Genomic DNA, 23153 nt, shown 5'->3' on the forward strand with positions numbered 1-23153 from the left:
AAATGACTATTTTGTTATTCAGATAAAACCAAGCACTTGTTAGGCAGTTCTTTTGCATATAGATGAAGATTGGGTGAATAAGGATTTGTACTTTCATTTCCCCCATTTCTTCACTTCCTCCCCTTCCTAAGCTCATAAATTGCAGCAGAAAAGAAAAAAAAATGTTTTCTTAATTGCTCATTTTACCATGTTTGATTTGTATATATCTGTAGAAGAACAGAAAGTTTGACTGTGGCTTTAGATTAAGCGAGTATCCATAAAACCAAAGAAGACAAATATTTGAAGAATCAAGTACCCTATGTGACATGAACATAAAATGAGGGATTAATTGTTTTCAAACTGAACACATGAAATAAACTGCTTTTCTAAAATAAATGTTTCTAAACCTCACCACTAAGTTGAAAAGAGTAGGGGAAAAGGAAGAGGAAGAGCGGTGCGAAGGGGGAAGGAATAGGGAAAAGGAAAGGCAAAAATCTTTGCCTAATCTAACCAGTATAAAAGATGAAAGGAGTTTTCTGATACAGGCTCAGTGATGTTAATTTTGCAATTCTGTTTGGAAGTGGAAGAGATAATTGCATTTTCAACTTTGAACCCTTGCCATGCATTTCTGTGCTGTGACCTCAATAGTCTGATTGCCAGCCTGTTGAGGTACTAAAAGCAAAACAGTGGGAAATGACACAGCAGAAATCAAATTGCATGAGTCATTTTTTTTAATTTCCTTTATGTTCCGTATATAATTCTGATGGCAGCAGATCTAAAGTTAATGAACAGTAGTAAAAGCATCTGCTGAAGCTGTGTCAGTAGATTCACCTCCGTGTTCACAACTGCAGCGCTGTAAAATTTATCCAAGGTCTCTTTGAAACAAGTTTTTAAATGAGGTGAAAAGTATCAGAATTATACAGCTCATGAAGGAACCATATAGAGTTGTGGTGTCATAAATAAATGCCAACATAGTAACTACAATAGTGGTGGGTAAAAAAGAAAAATAAATTCAGGGGGGTTTCAACCCCATTAGACGACTATAAAATTTTTACAAGGTTAAGTAAAGTGAGCAACTAGAGCACTGTGAAAAGTCCACTGTGCCTTTTACCCAGATTACCAAGGGCAAGTATCACCTTCTTCCCCTCAGGGGTGCCCAGACTTTCTCAAGTAAAAGAGAAAGGCCCCATCGGATTAGTTTCTGGGCTTTGCAGCAGGAGGCATTGCTTGTACGTAATTGCTCAGTTTCATTATTCATGGACTGAGAGCAAAGTGCTCAGGCAAAAGAAAGTGGTGAGGGCTGGGGCACTGCAAGGAAGATACTTAAGATTTGATTCAATAAAATACTTTATAATAACTTATGAAAAATTAATTTCCTGAAAGAGGAAATACCAAGCACCTACTTAATTTGTGCGTGTTGGTATTGTCATGTGCAATCCATGTAAGGATGACCATGGGGGACCAATATCTTTCTCATGGGAATCACACGAGAAAGGATAGGGGATTTTTTGGTTCTGCTTTAATTTCAGTGGTTGTTCCTTGAAATTAAGTAGTGAAACTGCGCTAATAGCTCAAATTCCCAGAAACATTTCACTGGAGTGATCTTTCTCCCTCATACCAATGGGAACACTGGTATCAAGAGGGTAGCAGGATGCTGGGACAGGTGTGGGGAGCTTCTTTACTATTCTGAGATTTGTTCATCAAGTTCCTTAGACATAAATCCCTAAATAAAAAATGTGAATCCAATGACTTTCTTGTCTTCAGTTGACTTAGGGAGCTGAATACTTTGTGTTGGGAAAGCTGCTTACCCACATTTGCCTTGATTCTCCAGTCTGACAAATAAAGATAATTAAAAGTGACTAAGAGCAGACTCAATAAAGATTCGGCTGCATAAAATCAGGTGTAGATCTATCAAAATGTCTCTGTTGTAAAACTGTGATCTTGAGTCCTCCCTTCAGTTGCTACATATCCCTGAAGGAGATTGGAAGTCATGGAGACCCACTTGCCATCTGCTGGACATCCACAGCTCTTTTGAGCCCAGAAGCACCTCAGGTTTGAGACCAGGCATATTGACCATATTCAAATTCATCACAGTCCAGAAACCAGATTTATGTATTTCTCCTCTGAGGCCTGGCTATAGGCAGATCAAATTGGTTTACACTGAAAATACACCCAATATTTGACCAGGTTTTGAATATTTCCCTTCACACTTGAGCAAAAAACGCAGAGACACTTCCATCTTAGAGACAGTTTTAACCTGACACCTAGGGAGGTAGAGGAGATTGAGACAGAATCTAGGCAATGTACCCTCTGACTGCTCTCAGTAGTTCAAGAGTTACATGACCTGCAAGAATGCCATGGGAGAGGCTGGCTAGCAGAAGAGTAGAGCCTCAGGCTCTCCACCCTTCATTAGAAGACAACTATCATCTTTTACTCAGCTGATCATATTGGATATTGTTTGCATTTTCAACCTAGAAGGTTGAACCAGTCCAACACTGGCCAGGTTCCCTGCTCAGAGGGATTAGTTTAGATCTCTGGGGTAACACAGAGGCATGACTTCAGGTGCAAAAGGGATTTGGAATAGCTATTTCCTATGTTGCACAAGGGAGAGGAGACCACTCTGTGCTACCTTGATATCACTGCCTTACTTGTGCATCAGTACTGGGCTGCCCTGAGGAAACCAAAAGCAGAGGAATATTGTCACTATGTAGGCTAAAAAAAAAAAAAAAAAAAGGAAGCCATTTCCATTCAGTTTCTTTTAGAATGGGTCACAGGGCCTTTGCTTTAATGAATTCTGTATGGGTGTAGGCACCTGAAAAGGGCTTTATTTAGGAGATGACTCTATTCCCAGAATTTTCCTGGTAAATAGTCATGGGCAATTCCCTGTTCAGCCTTGGCCATTTCCCATGAAAAAAGTGGATATTATTTTCAAGATTCTTTTGAAGACAGCTATGATGTAGTTATTCCTCTTAAATACTACGTAAGAAACTGAGGAACCTGCCTGAGTGCTCTGGATTTCAGCTTCAGGAAGGCCAAAGTATCACTCTCTGTCAAAGCACATGGGTGCCAACTTGGATCCTGTCTCAGAATTCTATCTGGTTTTGCTTATTTTAAAGATCAAGGCTTTTAGCTATAAATATCACAAAAGTAACTAAAAGCTGTACATCATTTAGAATACAAATTAGGAGTACTTTTACAGATTTAAGACTGACAGCTAAAGAAAATAAACAGTTTTATCTTTATCATGGTCATGACTACTTGAATCTATGGAGGGAATACAACTCCTGCAGATGACAAGACAGTAGTGTCAATCGATAGCAGAATGATGGGGTGGTGTTAGGGCTCACAAGACTACTCTGTTGGATGATATCACACTGCCTTTTAATTCTCATTATTTGGGAGCTCCTGGGAATGCAGCTGACATCCAGCACAGGTCACAGCTGCTCAAATGTGCACTGTGGCTTGTGTTTGCTGTAGGTGGAAGGTTGTTACAGGAGAGGAGGCAACAGGCAAGCAAGGAGTTATGGCTCCATTGCTGCAGAGGTCAGGGATCTCCAGCTCTCTGGTCTACATGCTGCTTATTCTTGCAAACAAAGTCTTTCATGCAGTAGCCTGGAAATTATAATGCTGATAACATTTTTTTATCTAAAGTTCAAAAAGAGTTGAATTTTGTTTGAAAATTCCTCCAGAAGTCATATTCTTTATTTAAAGGAACTGGTGGTTTTTAAGAAAACTGGAACCAACTAGCATCTATCAAACCATGGCAATAATAAAGTTTTATTATTTTATATTCCTTTCATCTTGAATTTTCTGGATGCAGCATAAGCATTCATTAACACATATCCTCTGGATTATTTTCATTATTTCATCATTGCATAGTCAATGATGAAAAGATTACAGAAATTCTGGTATTATGTACTTCTAAATCAGTATGTATCATTCAGAAGACACTGACAAATATTTTCCTTCCTGAATGCTGAAACATACTGCCCTTTCCTTAAAGAAATGCCACATTACCCACTCAACAGTTGTATTGTCTCTTGTAATTCACAGACCCACAAAAGGATATGACCACAAAGGACATCAGGAGGACATGTGGTCCATTTCCCCAGATTAGTCATTCCTGAGAGATATCTGTTAGGACAGGCAGTTTTTCAGCAGTATGATGTCCTTAAAGACCTCTAATATTAGAGATCTCCTGGCCTCCATCTGTAAAAGCTTTCCAATGATTTTCTATTCCTAAATTTTTTAGTACTTTTCATAAAGTCTGATCTATATGTTTCTTGTAATTTAAAACTACTGCTTCTCATTCCACGCTTCATAGCCATGAGCATCAGATATTCCTCCTCATCTTTTCATAACAAGCCTTCACACACTTGAAAACTGTTATCATGCTCCTCCACCTACTCTTCTTTACAACCCTTTGATCTCAGGGTCATATTTCCTTGACTTCTGTCTGTTATTGTGTCTCTGCAATACTTCTCTGGCTGGTCTGCAACTTTCTAGAAGATTATTGCCTGAAACCAAACCTGAGGCATGCCTGGGGGAGACCTGACCACCACCTGCAGTTCACAATAAACCCATCTGTTCAGCTGCAGGACTGCTGCCTCACTAGTTGTTCCTTATCTTCAGTTCCCATGGCTGATAATTTTTATCTTACAGTCTGTCTGGGAGCTCACAGAATCATAGAAATATAGAATGGTTTAGGTTCAAAATTACCTTAAAGATCATCTGTTTCCTACCTCCCGACCATATGCAGGAACATCTTCATCCAGACCAGGTTGCTTGGGGCCCCATTCAGCCTGGCCTTGAACACTTCCAGTGTTGGAGCATTCACAGCTTCTCTGGCACTGTTCCAGTGCCTCAACACCTTCTGAGTAAAGAATTTCTTCTCAACATCTAATCTGCATCTCTATTTCAGTTTAAAGCCATTCTCCCTTGTCCTATCACTACATGACCCTAAAAAGTCCCTCTCTGGCTTTCTTGTAAGCACCCTTCAGATGTTAAAAGGCTGCTATAAGGTTTCCCCTGAGCCTTCTGTTCTCCAAGCTGAACAATGACAACTGTCTCATCCCGTCTTCATAGGAGAGGTTCTCCAGCCTTCTGATCATCTTTGTGGCCCTCCTCTGGGACACATCCATGTCCACATCCTCTGTCTTTCTTATTTTGGGAGCCCCAGAGCTGGACACGGTGCTCCATGTAGAGTCCTTTGTTGCATTTGTCTCTATTGAATTTCATCGCGCTTTTTTCAGCCCATTCTCCCAAACTGTCAAGATTATTTTTGAATCTGAATCCTGAATCCTGTCTGAAACTCTCCAATTCATTCACAATCCTTCCTAGCTTCATGTCAACTGCAAATTTAATAAATGTATGTTCCAGTCCAAACTCAGGTCATATTACATACACTTTTATAGGCTTTCAGAAGACTGAAAGAAACCAGCAGACAATTTGACAAAAGCCTCTGCTCCTATGTACTGCTCAACTACGGAAAAAGTTTACTTTGCCTTTTCTAAATATATTTGAGACTTCCTTGATTTTGGTACTCTTTTGAAAACTTCCAATATTTTTAGCCCTCCTTTCTTTTTCTGAATAAATTTTTAAATATTAACCATTTCTATTAGTGATTTTTAAAAGTTTGTTGTGGGTAGAGATATCATATGTAAAACACTAATCACTTGCATTGTGCTAGAATGTTTAATGTTGTACTAAACTACGTAAATCACTAATGCAGTACAAATGCCACTAATATGACAGAGATTATCCAAAGCTGCTGACACCAACAGGCTCCAAGGGAAAATTTCTCTGTGATCAGCTTTAATCAGGCCTTTCTCTGAAGCTTTTGTGTAGGCTTCCACTCATGCAGGTTAGGGCATCTGCCGAAAGAGTATTTTCCTTGTTGTTTGAGTCGTGCTGCAAGTGACCATTATAGCTCAGAGGCAGGAACGTAAATCCTTATATGTTTGATTTGCTAGGCCATGGTGACACCTTTTCCATCAGAAACAAAGCTTTCTTATAGTTCAGCTTACTCAGCAGGGTTCGTAAAGCTGGATAATCCCATGACTTTCAGCTGCTAAACCTGTTGCAGATATTTAATACGAAATGACAGAGGCACTGTTCTTTAAACTATTTCTTTGACACTTAAAAAAAATTCTGAGGCCATTGACCCATCACAAAACAAAACTTAGAACACTTGGTAAGGGTATCTTTGTCACAGACCTTTGTGATTTACGTTGATGAGCAATCTGAAGTTACCTGAGAAGCAGAGGATTTAAACTGAAGTTACATAATAATGTTTGCATTGGCTCTTGTAAAAGGCACTATGAAAACCATTCAGATCTTTAAAAGCATTTTTGATGTGGGAAGTAACAGATGTCAGGAAAATACATTTTTCTTAACTCTAGTAGTCTTTAAAATTTCACTTATTAATATTTGTATTCTACGTGGGGTCTTGTACTATTTTTGGCTGTACAAGAGTTGTGAAATGGGTGTTTTAAAGTTGCTTTAAAAATCATCAGCAAAGGTATCAGCGAAAGCAGGTGTCATATAAAAGCAATGGCATGACAGAATTCTTGGCAATGTTCACTCCACTACTTACTAGATAGCTAAAATATACCAAGAAAAAGCATACAGAAATTTAAAATCAATATCAGTCTGCACCAAAATAAATGCAAGACCAACTATATGGAGACTGGGACAGGGATGAGAGGAGGGAAGAAAGAAAAAAAGACAGCAAGGCTAAGGACAAAAAAGGATATGGCCTAAAGGCCTGTCAACACTTAACTAACTTAACAAATTACTTAACTTAAAGAATTTAACAAAGGATCCAATATGATTTACTATATTATAACAGTAACTTATAAATCTAAAGTACTTAAAAATTTAGGAAAACAGTATCCCTAGCACATTTGATACAGCATATGCACACAGACAAAGAGTCTATACAAGGTACCTCTGAAAATTTCCCTCAAGTTCCATGAAATACTCACTGCGAATGTTTTTGCATTCTTCTCAACAGGTGAAGGATTGAGTCTTGGGGAGGGAGATGTCAGCCCAGAATCCGTCAGTCCTGGGCTCTTTTCCTCCGAGAAACAGCGAACGTGAGAGTCGCTAACACTGAAAGGTGTCCCAGCTCAGAGGGAGATGCTGATTGCAGCCTGCTGTGGCCCAGAAAAGCTCAACAGGTCTCCCTTGGACCACTGTTTATAGGTTTGCAAGAGAGTGGGCTTTAGTCATAATAACCTTTCATCTTGGATGCACTTTTTGTTCTCGCACTTTGAAAGTGCGAGAACAAAAAGTACTATTCCACTCAGATTGTTATTCAAGCAAAAAAAAAATGTTTCCAAGGTTGTTCACTAAAAAAAACTGAGGAACTCATTAGACAACACTGATTCCACGGAACAGACAGTGTTTCTGATAAGCTCAGAGGAGCTCTGCCCAGGTGTTGTCAAGGCCGAGCCCAATGAGCATTGCTCAGACCATAGTGTGGCCTGTGGGGGGGAGGGTGAGGATGCACCACCACAAAAAGTCAGCAGAGCTTTCTGCAATACCCATCAGCTGCTATACAGGATCTTCTTTTTCACTCTCTTCATGGGAGCTTTTTGTCAGTATGGTTTCCAGTCCTGTCTGTGAGAAAATCTAAAGTTAGTCCAGGCATTGTCCCTTTGGACTACACTACCCAGAACTCTTAACAGCCTGCAGGCTGAGATGGTGAGCTGGGCTGAATTTTTTACCAAAAAGCCTATGGTTCTTTTTCACCCAAAATAAAAATCGCCACTTCAGATGTTCTCCATCTTTAACAAGTCGGATATACCCCTGAGAATAATCTTTAATTTTCTGCTTTCAACAACATTTCTGGCAATGTCATTTAGTTCTATCTTAGAACCTTTCCTAATGCTCTGGCAGATATCTTTAAACTTTGCCTGAAGTAATGCCAACTAAAGTTTCTGGGATGACTTAATCCTAAGGAAATCTTAATATACCAAGAAGGGGCATTGGCACTTAGCATTGTGCAATTTCTCTTTCAGACTCTTGATATAACCTTAAGCAAGATAGCAGACAGTGCCAGCTGAAAGACCCAGAAGTAATTTGCAAACAAATACAGAAGTTGAGAGGATGGAGCCATAAATAACACTTTAAATATGTATGAAAAGGAAATTCAGCACAAGAGGACTTAATTATTTTTCACTTTTTCTCTCGGTAGGATTCTCCAGATCATAGCTGGCCCTAAAGGGACACTGTAGCCATCGTCCCCCTTTCTGTGATATCTGTTTTCCAAAGTCATGGCGACGAGACACCCTGTGCAAATTGAATATAGGTGTACAGAGACTCTTTCCTCATATTGCAGGGCCTGTTTTAAACCACACATGGAGCTGTTGATGGAAGGGTATTTTTTAGCGTCCTTTGATCCCTTAGAAATCTCGTCCCATAACTCTTCCTTAATAGCATCCTACATGGATACCTCAAAGGCGGCTTGAGTGGACGGAAGTAGCTTCTTAGCTCTCACCCAAACTATTAACCCTTCAAGGGCTTTTTTATCATAATTTGGCTCTCTTAGAGAGACTATATATTGTAGGAGCCTTTGCACTACTTCTTCATCTTTGGAAAGTGTGACCCCCATGCTCCCACCAGCTGACTCACCGGATCAGGGCGAGATTTGAATTTTTGCCGTGCACGGCCTTCTTCACAGCACCGGGGCAGTGCTGCCTGTAACAGCTGCTTCCTTCGGCTCTTCCTGCTCGCCTCACGTCCCGAAGAACTGACAAACTTGGAGTCCCTTTTTAGGCACCAATTGTTGATGGAAGGGTATGGACAGATTGCTCCAGGATCAATATGATCAGGCAAATGTCGGATTTATTAGGAGAAAGACAGATTATATAGTGCTCATGACGCTCAGCTTCTTGTTCACACAACATTGGTTACATAAGGAAAACATGCTCTGCTGTTCCATGCTAATTGGACCACAACAGGTGGTCATAGGAGATGAGAAAACTTTATTCACCTCCCAAAACTCCTCCCTGGCATCTTGGCACAAGGCCTGCAGCCATATTAGTGGCGCAGCATTTTTTACTATCTGCACCCAGCCATGCCAGGGGAGAAATCACAGAAATGCAACAGAAACTGTTCACACAATTTCTGACCTACGACACGGAGCACCTTGTAAAACAGGCTCAGATGCAAATAGATCCAGAGCTGCTGTTATGTTGCCAAACCACTTTGTATTCTTGATTCTTCTTCTGTGTTCCTCAAGGGCTGGTCAGCCAAATAGTGAATGTGGGAGAATTGTTTTAGAGATTTGTTGTTGTTGTCAAGAGTGAAAGGAAATTGGCAGCCCAAACAAAACTGAAAAATGTATCTCGTATTTCTGCAGAGAAGAATCATTTGAGAAAGAATTAAGAGGAGTAAAGTTTGATTGTGATTCTTAGAATAAAGTACAAAGACTTTGAAACTGGCTAGAAGGAAAAATAACAAGCACTCCTGAACACATTCCTTGCCTTCTAATGTGTCATGATACACCAGCTTAGACATATGTTTTTGCCTTTTTGAATAATAGTCTAATATTACCCGCACAAACTTAGACTGAGTAATGTCTCACTTCCTTGAGTCTTCACAGTATAAATCCACAAGCATAAATTCACTTCTTAGCTTGGCACACTGAATGCTAAAATCTTCATATTCCCACAGGAGTCAACTGCTGATATATGAAAAGTTGTTTTCAGCTATGCTACTCCCCTGGGGGGAAAAAAGAGAGGATATTTAATATGTCTATTTTGAAATGCCATGCTGGTGGTACAATAACCAGCAATGACAGACCTAATGATGACTTCCATATATTTTTTCTCATACAAAAACATCAAAAAAAACCAAGGATGCCTTTACTACCAACAAAATGTAGAATAACACTAATGGTGGCACAATGAACCTCCTTTCAACTGGTATAACTTCTACTTTGCCATCATTACTTGTAGATATGTATGATTATTTATCTAAAATAACTTGAGTGAGAAGGAGGGACACCATTTCCTTTCTGCAGGGTCTCCATGATATGTAAGCCACTGTCATAATTACCATCAATCTTGTCAGAAAGTGGAGGGTCTTTTCTACATTGTTAGCATTGTTGACATTTTCTTTGGGAAAGCCAGATCTTTGTCTGTAAGACAAAATTAAATAAATAAATGCTGAATATATGACTGTGACATTGCAGTACAGTATTGGTTTTACGCAGTAATTCACTCACTTTACTCACCCCTTTTGCTCCCCTGACGGGGCTGTCATGTGGAATCATCCCTCAGTGTCCCGGAGGGTATGGTGGAGCTGTGGAGGCGTGGTACCTTCAAAGCCAGCAACTGCTGCACAGGGGACTTTGTGTTTAGCTAAACTACATGGTTTCTGGAGGAGAAGGGGGTGTATGAGAAAAGTCTGTGACAACGCAGTAGTTCCCCTACATCAAAATATCTTCGATTTCAGGCTTTCTGTTCTGTGAAAGATCAGCACTTTCCCTGGGCAATGGGCATTTCCCATGGGGAGGGGTGAGGGGTTAGGAAGTGTAACAGAAATTTAATTCAAAAATGTGTTGATGAAATATTATGGACAAATTCTAGATATTATGACTTGTAGCACTACTCTCAGTTCATGACAGTGGAAAATAATTTGGGAAAAGACTAAGGGAAAGGATTTAATCACAAGTGCTGAACAAGTAGTGGAGTTAAGCATCAGACATAAGAGGAAATAGTAAGCTTTTCTGATACCTGGGCTGATTTATATCTCCTATATGGATCAAAGTTACACATGACTGCAAATATCTTTAAAATATTTCTATTCCTCATTATTCGCTTGGACTGGTTATACACCACAGTGTCCATAGCCACTTTTTTCTTTTCCTTACTCTGTTTGAACCCCTTAGCTGACTGAATTACATTGTATTGTGTTGTTCCTCCTTGATAACAAATGAAGAAACAAATATTGTACTTAGCTGAAGAGGTTGCCTTCATAAGAGGGAGCACAGTAACCTGCATTTGTGAGAAGACGTGTGGGAAAAGGAGTTTCCTCCAGCTGTGAGAATAGCCCTCTGAACAGGATTTGTTCTTGTGGCTGTGTTAAGGATGGGAAATGCTGGCAAGATCTTGCAGAGATTAGGAGTACAACAGGATCCCTGCACATGTTGAGCAGAGATGAAGTGGTAGAGAGGCAGCTTTGGGGACTTGTTGGTAACTCAAGCTAAAGTGGCCAAGAGGTTGTGGAGGAATACCAGTAAAAATCTGTTGACTCATCACCAGAGCTGTAAACACTTTGTCAAGGATAGAGGTAGAGCATGCAATCCTTTTAGAATACCTAAGATACAGATTTGTCTCACCTTCATGACAGATTGTTGGTGCTAGGGTAGGAAAGGGATCATCACAAATATTTTGACATATGCAGGTATCCTGAAAGACTCCAAGACATTTTTAAGATCCTCAAGGATCCAACTTCAAGGGAAAATGCAAGGGCTGTTGTCACAAATGGTGGATTTTGAGTAGGATTTTCCAAAAGCTATTTCAAACACAGTTGCTCCAACAACATGCAAAGGAAGGAAAACTCAGAGCTCTCCACTGCAGCCAGAGAGAGGACACCACCTACCAACAAGGTGTACTCCTACTTTGCTTTTTTCATCAGCAAGTGCTGGTTTACCTTTCCTCAACTCATGATCTCTTTGCACTCTCAGTCCCTCCCCAGGAGATTTGTTTGTTTAACCACTGCAGATTCATTGCTTGTAGGGGAAAAAGTATGGTTCACCTAGTTCCGGTTTTACATCATTCACGCCATAACAATGAAATGAGACTTGTGCACAGCCTCCTGTTTAACCTTTGTAACTTTGGACCTTACACTGAAGTCAAAGTTTCAAAATGGTTTAAACAATATTTTTATTTCATCATCACCACCAGTATCACTTAATGCTACCATTAAGGTAGGTATCAGAAGTATTGATGCTTTTCTTGTTTTAATCAAGTTGGAAAAATGCTTGTAAAAATAAATTCATCAAAACATCTACTCATTAGGATTTCTGTCCATTTTTGCAAAAGGTCTAGAGAAGCTTTCAATAGAACTTCAAAACTGAAGTAGTGTTTCAGCCATTTGGACCTTCACCCACCTGACTGAAGTCCAAAGCTGCAAAGCACCATTCTTTTCTTGCCACAAATGTTTCCTTTCATGAGCTTGTAATCAGCTGCTGATATTTGCTTATTTGTTTGGAAACTGATACAGTTCAAAAATATCTACAACCCCTTAGCTTGCCTGTTCATATGAAGTTTCAACATGTTGGTGGGGAGCAAAAATATTTCACTTCCCTTACGGTCCTCTGCTTGACATTCAGAGGAAACTTGACTGTTGTGGACACTGAACTGTATTGAGGCTGGCATCATAAACAGCATTTTTCCAGGGAATTCTTCATACCCATGCTTTGGGCACCTAGTGCCCCTTTTATAAAGCTAACTGTACCAGGAATTTATTGTTTTAAAACTAGCAGTTGGTTCATCACTTTGTTTAGGTGATAGTCTTTCAGGAGTCTTCTAGACCAATGTGTGATCTTCTAAGTGCTTTTCATCCTGAAAGGTGCTAAGAAGGCATATCCTCTGGTCTGACCAGCAGAAAGTGTGTTCATTGATGAGATAATATAACCCAGTGCCTGCAAATATTCTGAAAGTATGTTTACAGTTTAGTGCATCGTGAACTTAGATAACAGAGACCCTTGCTATGCTACCTTGTTGTTCTGGATTGCCCTTCTATAGGTTACCTCAGAACTTAATTTTAGTCACATACATTTTTTCTCTATGAAACATGAACTTTGATAATTAAAGGAAGGATTGTATGATGACAGGATAACAGGCTTCGTGGATAGAAAAAAAAATTGGTAGATGTCACATATTGTGACCTCAGTACACCTCTGGACTCTTATGTACAAGTTTAGGAAACATGGACTAGATGAAAAAAGTTATTAAGTGAATGCATTACTGATTGGAGAGATGTGTATTAAGAGAGTAGGTATTACTAATTCGTGATCAAATCAGAGGGATGGTTTGAGTGGGTGTTTATGGGAATTATCCTGAATGGCATCCAGTGCTTCCATTTGTGATTTTCAGGACAGGATGAAGAATGCATTTATTCAGTTCACAGAGGCAATATATTGCCCAGCTGGGCAATATATGTATGACAAGACAGGATTAGAACTACAACAGTGTTGATAAATTGGACAAATAGCCTGGAAAAATAGAATGTAATTCAAAAAGCCAAAAAAATGCAAAGCTCTGCTTTTTTGCAGGAATAGAAAACCACACATAAGCTGGAAGGTATTGCAGCAGATTTTCAGAAGGAAATTCAGGTTTGAAATGAGTCACCAAAAATACCATTGGCTGCAAAAAAAGACACAGATACATGTGTGCTTAGTCAGTAAATGTCTCTTCTGTTATAACAGCATGATTTCTGAGTGAGGTTATGTCTTCAGTATGTGTCCTGTGGCCAGCTTGGTTGACAGAGAACATGAAAGTTGTACATTAGCTGGAGAGAGACCAAAGGACAGTAATGAGAATGATAAAGATTAAGAGGGGACATTTGGGAAAAAAATGAAGGTATTGGATATTTTTGGTCCAAACACTGGAAGTTTAAATAACAGAGAGCTTAGCTGAGAAGGGAAATGAACTCTTCCCTTTGTCTGCCTGTCAGATAAGAACAAATTATCTTAAATTATGGCAAGGCAAATACAGATTGGACAAAAGGAAATTTTTTTCCAGGAAGAAGGATGAGATTGGTTGTGGCACTTAGTGCCATGGTCTAGTAACTGCGGTGGTAGTGGATCAAGGGTTAGACTTGATGATCTCAGAGGTCTTTTCCAACCTGACTGATTCTATGATTCTATTATTCTATGATAATGAACTACTAGAGCAGAGAGTCTGGGAAAGCACTGGAAATCCCACCTGAGAAATTCATAAAAGCAGTTTTGACAAATATCCATCAAGAATGGCATAAGAATGGCTCATCCAATCTCAGAGTGGAGAAATGACTGGATGACTCCTTCAGTTATTTTCTGGTTTAATTTCCTATAATTCCAAATTTGTCTTCAGTGTTGACCATGCATATATTCCTTTGGCTGAGATAGTCCTACACTTGACTTCTAATTTTTCTGTGCTTAAGGCACAATGATCAGTCGCTCTTTCTGACAAACTGTCAACCAAAACAAAAGAACTATCTCATCTGGCATGTGCGTGACATATCACAGGACCATGTTATCCAATTTTTATCCAGATAAATTATAAAACTGTGTGAAAAACTGCAAGTTTGCTTGATAAATTCACCCTTTTGGCCATTTCACCTCCACTCTTCCATCAGTTTCCTTATCAGTTTCTCCAGGTCATTTCTTTCATGCAAACAAGTTCAAACAGTTACCAAAAGGTATCTGTATCCGGCAGGCACTCAGAGAAAAGAACTCTCATTATGGAAATATATCCTCTCTTCCTTCTTCTCCCCTGAGGACAACAGGTAGCATCTCAAGTAGAGTGATGCAAGATACTCATTCATTCTCAATCTGCCATTAAAATGTTCACTCCGACAGCTGGTGATCGTGCTGTTATCTTTATGCTCATGCCAGGGGTCATTCCTGTCTTTACAAAACCATGCAGAGAATTTTTTCTACTTGGGTAATGTCCTCAACTATCGGTTTGAAAAAAACCCACTTTCAATAAATTAGGATGAAATACAAAAATATAAAAATCTATGCAATCAAAGGAGAGGGTCTTACTGATTTCAGCAGGCTTGAACCAGATCCCTTACAGACAACATCCAGAGGTTAATGTACCGGTCATTAAGCCTTTCTTCCCTTGTAATCAGTTCGTTTGGTCTCATAATAACAAAAGAATCTAGTGAAATATGTACAAAGAAACAATGCAAGGACATTTTAAGAATGCTGCTTGAGCCTTCTTTTACTTCCCTTTGAAATGTCTGCCATGTACCAACTAATGAATAACTCAGGCAACCCAATCTCCTGGTGATAAAACCTTTACACAGGCACTCCACTATTGTGTAGTCTCTTCTTAGCTTAATGTTATTTAATGTGAAATTTCTGCTGGGAAAGCACAAGTAGCCTAGATAAAATGAAAGTATAGCTAACATGCCTGACAGTAAAACTGAATTTTTGCCTCCTTCTGAATATAATAGTTATATCAGTGATCAGTGACATTTCTGCTTTGCGTTTTATACATCATTCATTTCTGTATTTCCTAAATCCATTTCTGTAGTCTGACGTATCTGTAAAATACCAATATTTTACAGAACACTGCCCAGCACTACTGTATGCCTAGAATTTCTTTACTGATACACACAAACACAAAAAAAAATATAATGCTGAAAAAGTATGAATAGCTGCAATTCTAATTTAAGCATTTAAAAAAATCTCTGCTGCCTAATAAAATTATTTCAGTCAGCAGTGTCGGTGGTTTGCATTATATGCTTCCAAACCGGAGCACTGAAATGCAAGGTTTGATTTCATCTAGCAAGGATCATTTAGTTAGGAATCAAAAGAAGTCTGCCTGAAAAGATATCTGTAAGAAATCCACTTTGACAAAACTGGAATGTGTCTGGGAGTTTTCACCTTGCTTGTTTCTGCTCACTGCCTTGCTTCCACTGATTAATGTGTGGTTCCTCAAAGCCTAAAAGATATATGCTGACAAGCTGACTTTTTTTCCTATAGCCCTGAACTTTGTTTCTTTGAGATTTTCTTGCTGAACCAGAAAGTTAAGCAGGCCTTTCTCTGACAGAGAACTTCTGCATGTACTATTTTTTCAGACAGCTGAGAGATATTATATTATTCTAATTTTTTTTAAATGTACCTGAATCACAAACAATTTGGAGATGGGCCATCATCAGGTGCAGAGAAATGGCAAACAGCTTTTCCTTCAGCAACAAGCACCAGACAAAAGTTTGTTTTCAAAAGTTGCGGAGCAGTGGATGGGATTGGGTCATGTTCATGTGGAGCAAACAGGCAAAGCTCAATGAAAATCTTGCCTTTTACTTCTAACTAAGGGATGCAAACAGCACATAACTACAAAAAGCCAAAGTACTCAGGTGATTTTTGAGTTAATATCCATTTTGCAAGCCAGCTCAAGACCTGGGTATTTTACGTATCCTGAAGAGGATCCACCCTCCACCATTCCTGGTGGGTGATACACTTGCTCTCTTCCCTTTGACTAAAATTGCTAAAATTGCAGGGGAAGATGTGCTCGGCCTTCCTTGCTCAGGAGAGTGAGCGTTCTGCTGCCTGCCTAGCAATGCAGAGCAAAACAAAACCCAGAGCAGAGGCTGGCTCACAGGCATGTGCATTATCATCTCTCTAAGCTGATAACCACAGACAGCAGTGTATGAATGAAGGTGCCGTGTATGCAGTGATTATTCAACACGTATCCACACCATCCAGTTCACATTAGCATCAGCATGGGCGTCTTATCAGCCTAGGCTGCCTTGCAAATGAATGCTGCCAGGCTGCTGGAATTATCTGCACAGTCAGATACTCATTTTTAGCTTTTTCATCATGGTTGAAGACAGCTCCACTTGATCTCAGCAAAGTTATTTTAAAATCTGAGAGTTTGCCAATGTTTCTTTTTAAAGGATCACATCTAGTGTGACTCATTACTCCTGGATTTCATTTGTCAGAGCAGCCAAGTAGTCTAGCTTTTACATTCCCAATGGCCATTATCTCTGTTTGTTAACAGCTAAATGGCTGATGCATGGATACACATTATTCCTGTGTTTTCTTGCAGAGAGAGATCTTTTGCTGGAAACAAAACATTAAAGCAAGAAACTAGAAAAATATGATAATCCACAGATTTTAGAGAAAAAATGGTTATTGACTGGAAATATGTGTATAAGGGATATACATATACATATTATATATATATATATAATATATACATATAATATATATATATTTTATATATATAATATATATGGGACTACCAGCTCTGGGGAATTTATCCATTGGATTTCTTTAGTTTTAGATTATATGTTGGATGTATTGAAATACAATCTTATGCTACCAACAGTATATGTTAAATAATAATTTCTAACAGAAATCAGTATGTTCATTCCAAATACAGCAACTGGTTCCACAGTATGATCTCTATTCATCACAGTGCCAGAGTCCGCCTAAAAAAACAATGAAGAACTTGTATCCATCCATTTAACTCAGCGAAGTTAGTTCCACTGGCCACTGAATAAACCTGATTTTAGGTGAATACTTCAGTGAGTTAGGGTCTGAATCACAGCAAAATTGAGCTGAAGAAAACATTTGATTAGCTGATGTGGAGCCTGAACCATGTAATTATAAGATCATGCACAGCTGGGGTGGAATTCATTAGTCAACACATTGGAGTCACCTTTCGATAAACACAAAGAGTAAAAATAATTGTTGCTCCGTACAATAGATGTCCTACGGTTTGTGTATTTCATGTCTGCTATATTGTGCAGCACTCGCTTTCTGATTAGCAATGAATCACGATGATGATGATATACAGTTGCTCAAAACAATTTCAAGTGATAATTAGTTCAGCAGAGAAAATTCCTACCAGTAGTTCAAGAGGTCAAAGCAAATGTAATCCAAAATCTTTCAAGCCATTTCACATTTATAAAAAATCCTCTCTAAACTGCTCCATGGTAAGACTAGCATCAGCAGTAAAAAGAGATATAAACATTAAAATTGTTACTGTGATCTTTACAAGTTTTTTTATTTCTCTTTTTTTTTGTGTAAGGAGCACACCTTGAGTAATGCTTGCTCCTAGTTGTAAATCTATTCATATAAATGATGCTGGGTTAATTTTGAGTTGGTAGATGTAATATAGGCAAGATTTCATTCTAAAAACAAACAGGAACATCTTCTAAATTATGGAAGATCAGACAGTGCTGAAAGAAAGCAATTGCACATGAATGTGTGACTACATCTGCAGCACAGCTGTTGAGAGGGGTTTACAAGGAACCAGGCAAGCAGAAATTCCATTGTAGTATGGCAATGAGTTAAGGCAATACTGTTGCCATAAGTGTGCATGGTCCAGTCACATAAAAATTTCATTTAATCTTTGAAAATGTTGCATTTTAAAATATAATATAAATGTGTTAATTGGAAGGAAGGACAAATAAAAGACCAGCAATACTAGATGGTTCATTAAATAGATAACATCTTGTGATGACAATTAAGTATTGTCATTACAGATTTTTTTGTCATTTGAAAGATTTCTTGAACTACATCTGTGATAAAAAATTGTATTAAAAGAAAGAATGCTACTCTGTGCAATTAAATTATTGAGGTAGCTTAAAGAATCACTGGCAAAGGTATTGGCAAAACCAGGTTAAACATAAAAGTGAAGTTCCTTGGCAAAATTCACTCTACTAATATTAGGTGGTTAAAGTACACAGAGAAAAAGCAAATTAAAATCTAAAATCAATCAATCTAAAACCAAAGTCAACCCAAAAATTATCTATGTGAATGCTGTGGAGTGTGGGGGGGGAAAGAGTAAGAATAATAAAGAGCAAGGAAGACTCTCCTGTTGAGTCACAAGGTGCAGAGTAGACCTCCATGCTAAACTGAGCCCTGGACTTGACCAAGAGTTTTAGCCTAAAGATTTAAAAGCACTTAAACTTAACAGCACTTAATCAGTAGTTTAAGTTAAACAATTTAACAAAAGATTCATATAGAATTTACTATAGCACTCACAGGCCTAACTTACAAATCTAGAGTGCTTAAAAATTTAGGAGGGCAACATTAATAGTACATTTACCATAGCCTATTCACAATTGCATGCACACAGACCTAAAGACTATGTAAAAGGTATACCTGTGAATAATTCCCCTCAAATTCAGTGAAGTACTCACGCTGGATGCCTTTGCACCTTCTAAATGGGCGAGGGGTCGAGTCTAGGGGAGTGGAGGATGTTGGCCCGGGGTCCGTCATCACTGTTCAGAGGTGGTCCTTCAAGTATAGCAAACATGAGAGTTCGCTGGCTCTGACAGGCAGCCCAGTCAGAGGGAGATTGCTGGTCATAGCCCACTGCAGTCCAGGAGAGCTCAAAGGGTCTCACTTTGGACTGCTGTTTGGAGGGTCATGAGAGAGTTGGCTTTAATCATAATGATTTCTCATCCAGCAATTTGGGTTGGTAACCTTTGAAAGTTTGATGACAAAAATGTTACTCCACTAGAGATGCTATTCAGGAAAGAAAAATAAATTTCCAAGAGTGGTGTTTAAAAACAGAATCTCGTTATCATAAGTCCCTGGAAGCAGGGATAAGATCGAGAGGAGTTTAGCTCAGCTGCTGTTAGTCAAGGCCAAGGCCTAATGAGCATTTCTCTGATCATAGTGAGGCCCAGGGAGCAGAGCCTGGGGGGGAATGCACTACCACATTTGCTTAGTGTATAAACTAACATGTGATCAGAACATTGATAAGTAGAATAATTCAAACAACACTTATAGGTCCCTTCCAACTTGAGATATTCTGTCATTCTAGGATTCTATGATTCTAAAACAGTTCTAGGTGAAGAGACTTTCTGAATGGTTTGGAAGTCAGCAGAATTTGTGCATTTCAAATGCCATAAAAAGGTCATACATGTATCAACATGTTGGCACTTCCATAACGCCAAGGGAGCACTTTCGAGAGGATCCACGAGCATGACATTTTCTGATCTCCCTTACAACAAAGCATGCTGGTAAATGTCTGGACTTTGGACATTACTTGCCCTCTTGGAGTGTATTGCAAAGCATTACTTGAGCAGATTGTATCTGGCCTTGAGAGTGGCCTGCCTGTGTCCCTGAACACACATAATATGTCTCCAGTAGCTGTGACTGTTTACATATCGGGGTAACATTTTATACTGCGGACTCGTAAGTTCCCAATGAGGAGAAGAGAGCTTAAACCCTCTTAAATCCCCCAGTAAATCTCTGCCTCGTGTACATGTTCCCACCAAGGTCATTTCTGTCTGAAAATGGGCTGATATGGTGCTTCAGCATATAATTTAGAGAGAAAGCAGCTGACAAATTAATTTCTAATACATCACCTCTGTGTTGCAGGAGACAGTCCAAGCTGATGGAGGGGCAGCGTGGCTTGTGGGAAGCATGGCACTAGCATTCAGGGGCTGTGAATCCTCTGCCTGGCTACAGTGTATTTTTTTTCCACTGAGTGACCTTGAACACACAATTTGTCCTGTTATAATATGAATAAGATGACTCAGACTTCAATTTAAAACAGTTCAAAATCTGTGCTTGAAAAGCTCTATATGAATACAAGCTATTATTGAAAGCAGTGCTAGGATCTGCACCAGGTCCCCTCTGTTTCTGCATCTATTGTTCTTTATCTTCATCTCTTCTTTTGTCTTCACTCCTTTGCCTCCCACAAACCCCCTCCCATAATCAACCTTCATGAGACTGCAGTCAAAATAGACCCCTTCAGCAGCCTGAAATAACTACTTCAGTTTAAGGCAAGTAAAGCAAAAGAGAACAAGGCAATAAACAAGCTGTTGATTTTTCCCAGTAATCCAAAACAATTATATAAACTTACATATGATCCCTGTGCTCCCACTCCTCCTGCAGTCCTTCCTCTTTCCCTCTTTGTTGTTTTGCTATTGTTCTTACTTGATATGCTACACCTGCTTGAGTCCAAATGCCCTTAAAGGCAAGGGCTGTATCTTTTTTCTCTCTATTGTGCATTACGTATAAATGTAGGAATGAACATTACATTTGAAACATTTTCAGAAGAACACTTTGATGATTTACTGTTCTGCATCTTTGTAAACACTTTGTTTCCTCCCCTGCAGGGAATCAACTGCCTCTTTTGGATCTTTTGTCACTGATTCTTTTTGTGTGTTCCTGTTTCCTCTGCCACAGAGCTGAGATGGGTGCCTTTGAAAGCATTTGCTTCACACTCATTTATTTCTTGCAGAGTCATATCACCCCAGGGCTTGATTCTCTCTGTCTTTTGCAAATGGTTGCTCCCACTACTTGGGGGTACTGATGATTTCTTCCTGCTTTTTCTCTGAGGAGTGTGGATTTTCCCTTGAGAACTGCGCCTGATTTCTGAAGAAACCAAGGGCTGTATCTGCATCTGCATCTGCATGAGAAGGAGCAAAGGGCTTCGTTGCACCATGCCCACTCCCTCTGACAGGGGCAGCCAAATGACCCCAAGGAGGGTGCTCAGAGGGTGGCACCCCCCTGGGACGCCTCTGCAGGTCAGGACTTTCTGACCCATATCATTGTGCTAGTCAGCCCACAGCAGATATTTATTCCATGAGTTTCTCTGGATGTTTTTGAACCTATTTATAATTTTGGCTTCCAAAGCATCCTGTGGCAATGGCATTTGAAGTTATGGATTATGTGAAGAAGTACATTTTGTGTACAGCCTGCAGTCTGATAGTTTCATTTGGTGTCTTCATGTTCTTTTCTTATGAGATACAATAACCATCATTCCCATCATCTCTCCTTACCATTCATCATTTTATAAACCACAAACTCCTTTTTATTCTGCGCTGAAAATTGCTATCCTGTTTAATATCACTTTGGACAGAACCCATTTCATTTCTCTGATATTTCTTGTTGCCCTTCATTTTATCTTTTCTTTTCTGGACTGGGGAGCCACAGTTACACCTATTATATAGAACTAGGATTTTTTGTAGTGGTGTAATGATGTTTTCTCTCCCCTCCTCTAATGTTAGTAAATATTATATTTATAATATATGGGGGACAGGGAAGAAAGGCTGCCTGCCATTAACCTCAGAACTTATATTTCAGAGCAGTATCCAAAAAGACTCCAGCAGTCCAACTATACTCATTATTAAATAGTATAGTTTGCATGTAATTCTGTTGTTAGAATTATAGAATGATTGGTGTTGGAAGGGACATTAAGGTCAATTAGTTTCAAACTCTCTGCCATGGGAAGGGACAACTTTCACTAGACTAGGTGGCTCAAAGCCCCATTCAACCTGTCCTTGAATGCTTCCAGGAATGGAGCATCCACAACTACTCAGGGAAAATTGTTCCAGTGTCTCACCACCCCCAAAGTGAAGAATTTATTCCTAATATCTAATCTAAATCTACTAACCTTTATCTTGGAATCATTATCCATCATCCTATCATTACATTTCCTGATAGAATGCTTCCCTATTTTTCCTGGAGACCTCTTTAAGTACTAGAAATCTATTATAAATAAATTGTTCCTCCCCATGGAAATCTTTAGTAAAAAGCAAGAGATTTATAGAATCTAAAGAGAAACCAGAGTTCACTTATGCAATTGCTTCTGGATTGCTCTTTCTGAGGCTGTGACAGATTCTAATCCTTTAGATTGAACTGTTAAAAACACAGATTCTGATATAAATAACAATAGAAAATACCATGTTGATCCTTTTGCATTACATTTATATAAAGATAAGAAAGAGTAGAAGCCTTATGACATCATCTAACCAGAAGGCACTAAGTAGTGGACCTACACAGTTCACTCATTTCAGGCTCTCATTTGATCCACATAAATTGCTTTTTCCCATTTTCCTTTCTTTCTCCATATTTTGTTTTGAGTCTTAGTTTCTAGTCCAAACAAAAATTCAAAGTAAAATTCAGTCCAAACTGTCAAGCCTATATTGGGTGCTGGACCTCTGTAGGAAGATCTACCTAGTTCTTCTGGCTCATATGTGAGCCTTCAGGAATTCTACCATGAGATATTTGTCTACAGAAAAGGACAGAAGGAGGAGAGAGGACATTAGAAATCCATCAATATATGAGATATTGAAACAGAAAAAGACATTAACTGTTTCCTCTCCTTAACCATATGTGACCATTAGCTTAATTGCATTAAAAAGTGTGTTAGAGGTTAGGAAAGATCTAGCTATTACTTAAGGGAAAATGAGAATAATCTACTGAGGAAACTGGTTGAATCTTTCCTTGGCAAATTTCTATGAAACAGAAATATCTGTCAGAGGTTTTTTGTTACTCTACCTAACTGCAAAGCAATAAATTGGACACTAGGAGGTCCCGCTCTGCTCTGCCTTGAAATACAAATTGACATTGAAGACACCGCTCACCAGGCCATAGCTCCCAACAGCATTCTAAATGACTGTAATTGGTTCAGCAATACCAGAAAAACACTTCTGCCCATATATTTAAAGAGGCAGGCTTCAGAAATCTGTCG

At 39.1% G+C, this 23153-nt stretch overlaps 1 long non-coding RNA gene and 1 other non-coding gene across 2 annotated transcripts; both read right to left on the reverse strand.

Moving 5' to 3' along the window:
- Positions 1–9127: 9127 nt before the first annotated feature.
- Positions 9128–19354, reverse strand: LOC135413878 (uncharacterized). The gene is made up of 3 exons (XR_010430461.1): positions 18862–19354; positions 10223–10365; positions 9128–10126 (listed from the first exon to the last, which is right to left on the reverse strand). It is a non-coding gene; the product is annotated as an uncharacterized LOC135413878 (long non-coding RNA).
- A 2785-nt stretch (positions 19355–22139) lies between these two features.
- LOC135413910 (U5 spliceosomal RNA) lies at positions 22140–22252 on the reverse strand. Its single transcript, XR_010430479.1, has one exon. It is a non-coding gene; the product is annotated as a U5 spliceosomal RNA (small nuclear RNA).
- Positions 22253–23153: the final 901 nt, after the last annotated feature.

The sequence above is a fragment of the Pseudopipra pipra genome, chromosome 4, assembly GCF_036250125.1.
Source record: "Pseudopipra pipra isolate bDixPip1 chromosome 4, bDixPip1.hap1, whole genome shotgun sequence".
Classification (NCBI taxonomy): domain Eukaryota; kingdom Metazoa; phylum Chordata; class Aves; order Passeriformes; family Pipridae; genus Pseudopipra; species Pseudopipra pipra.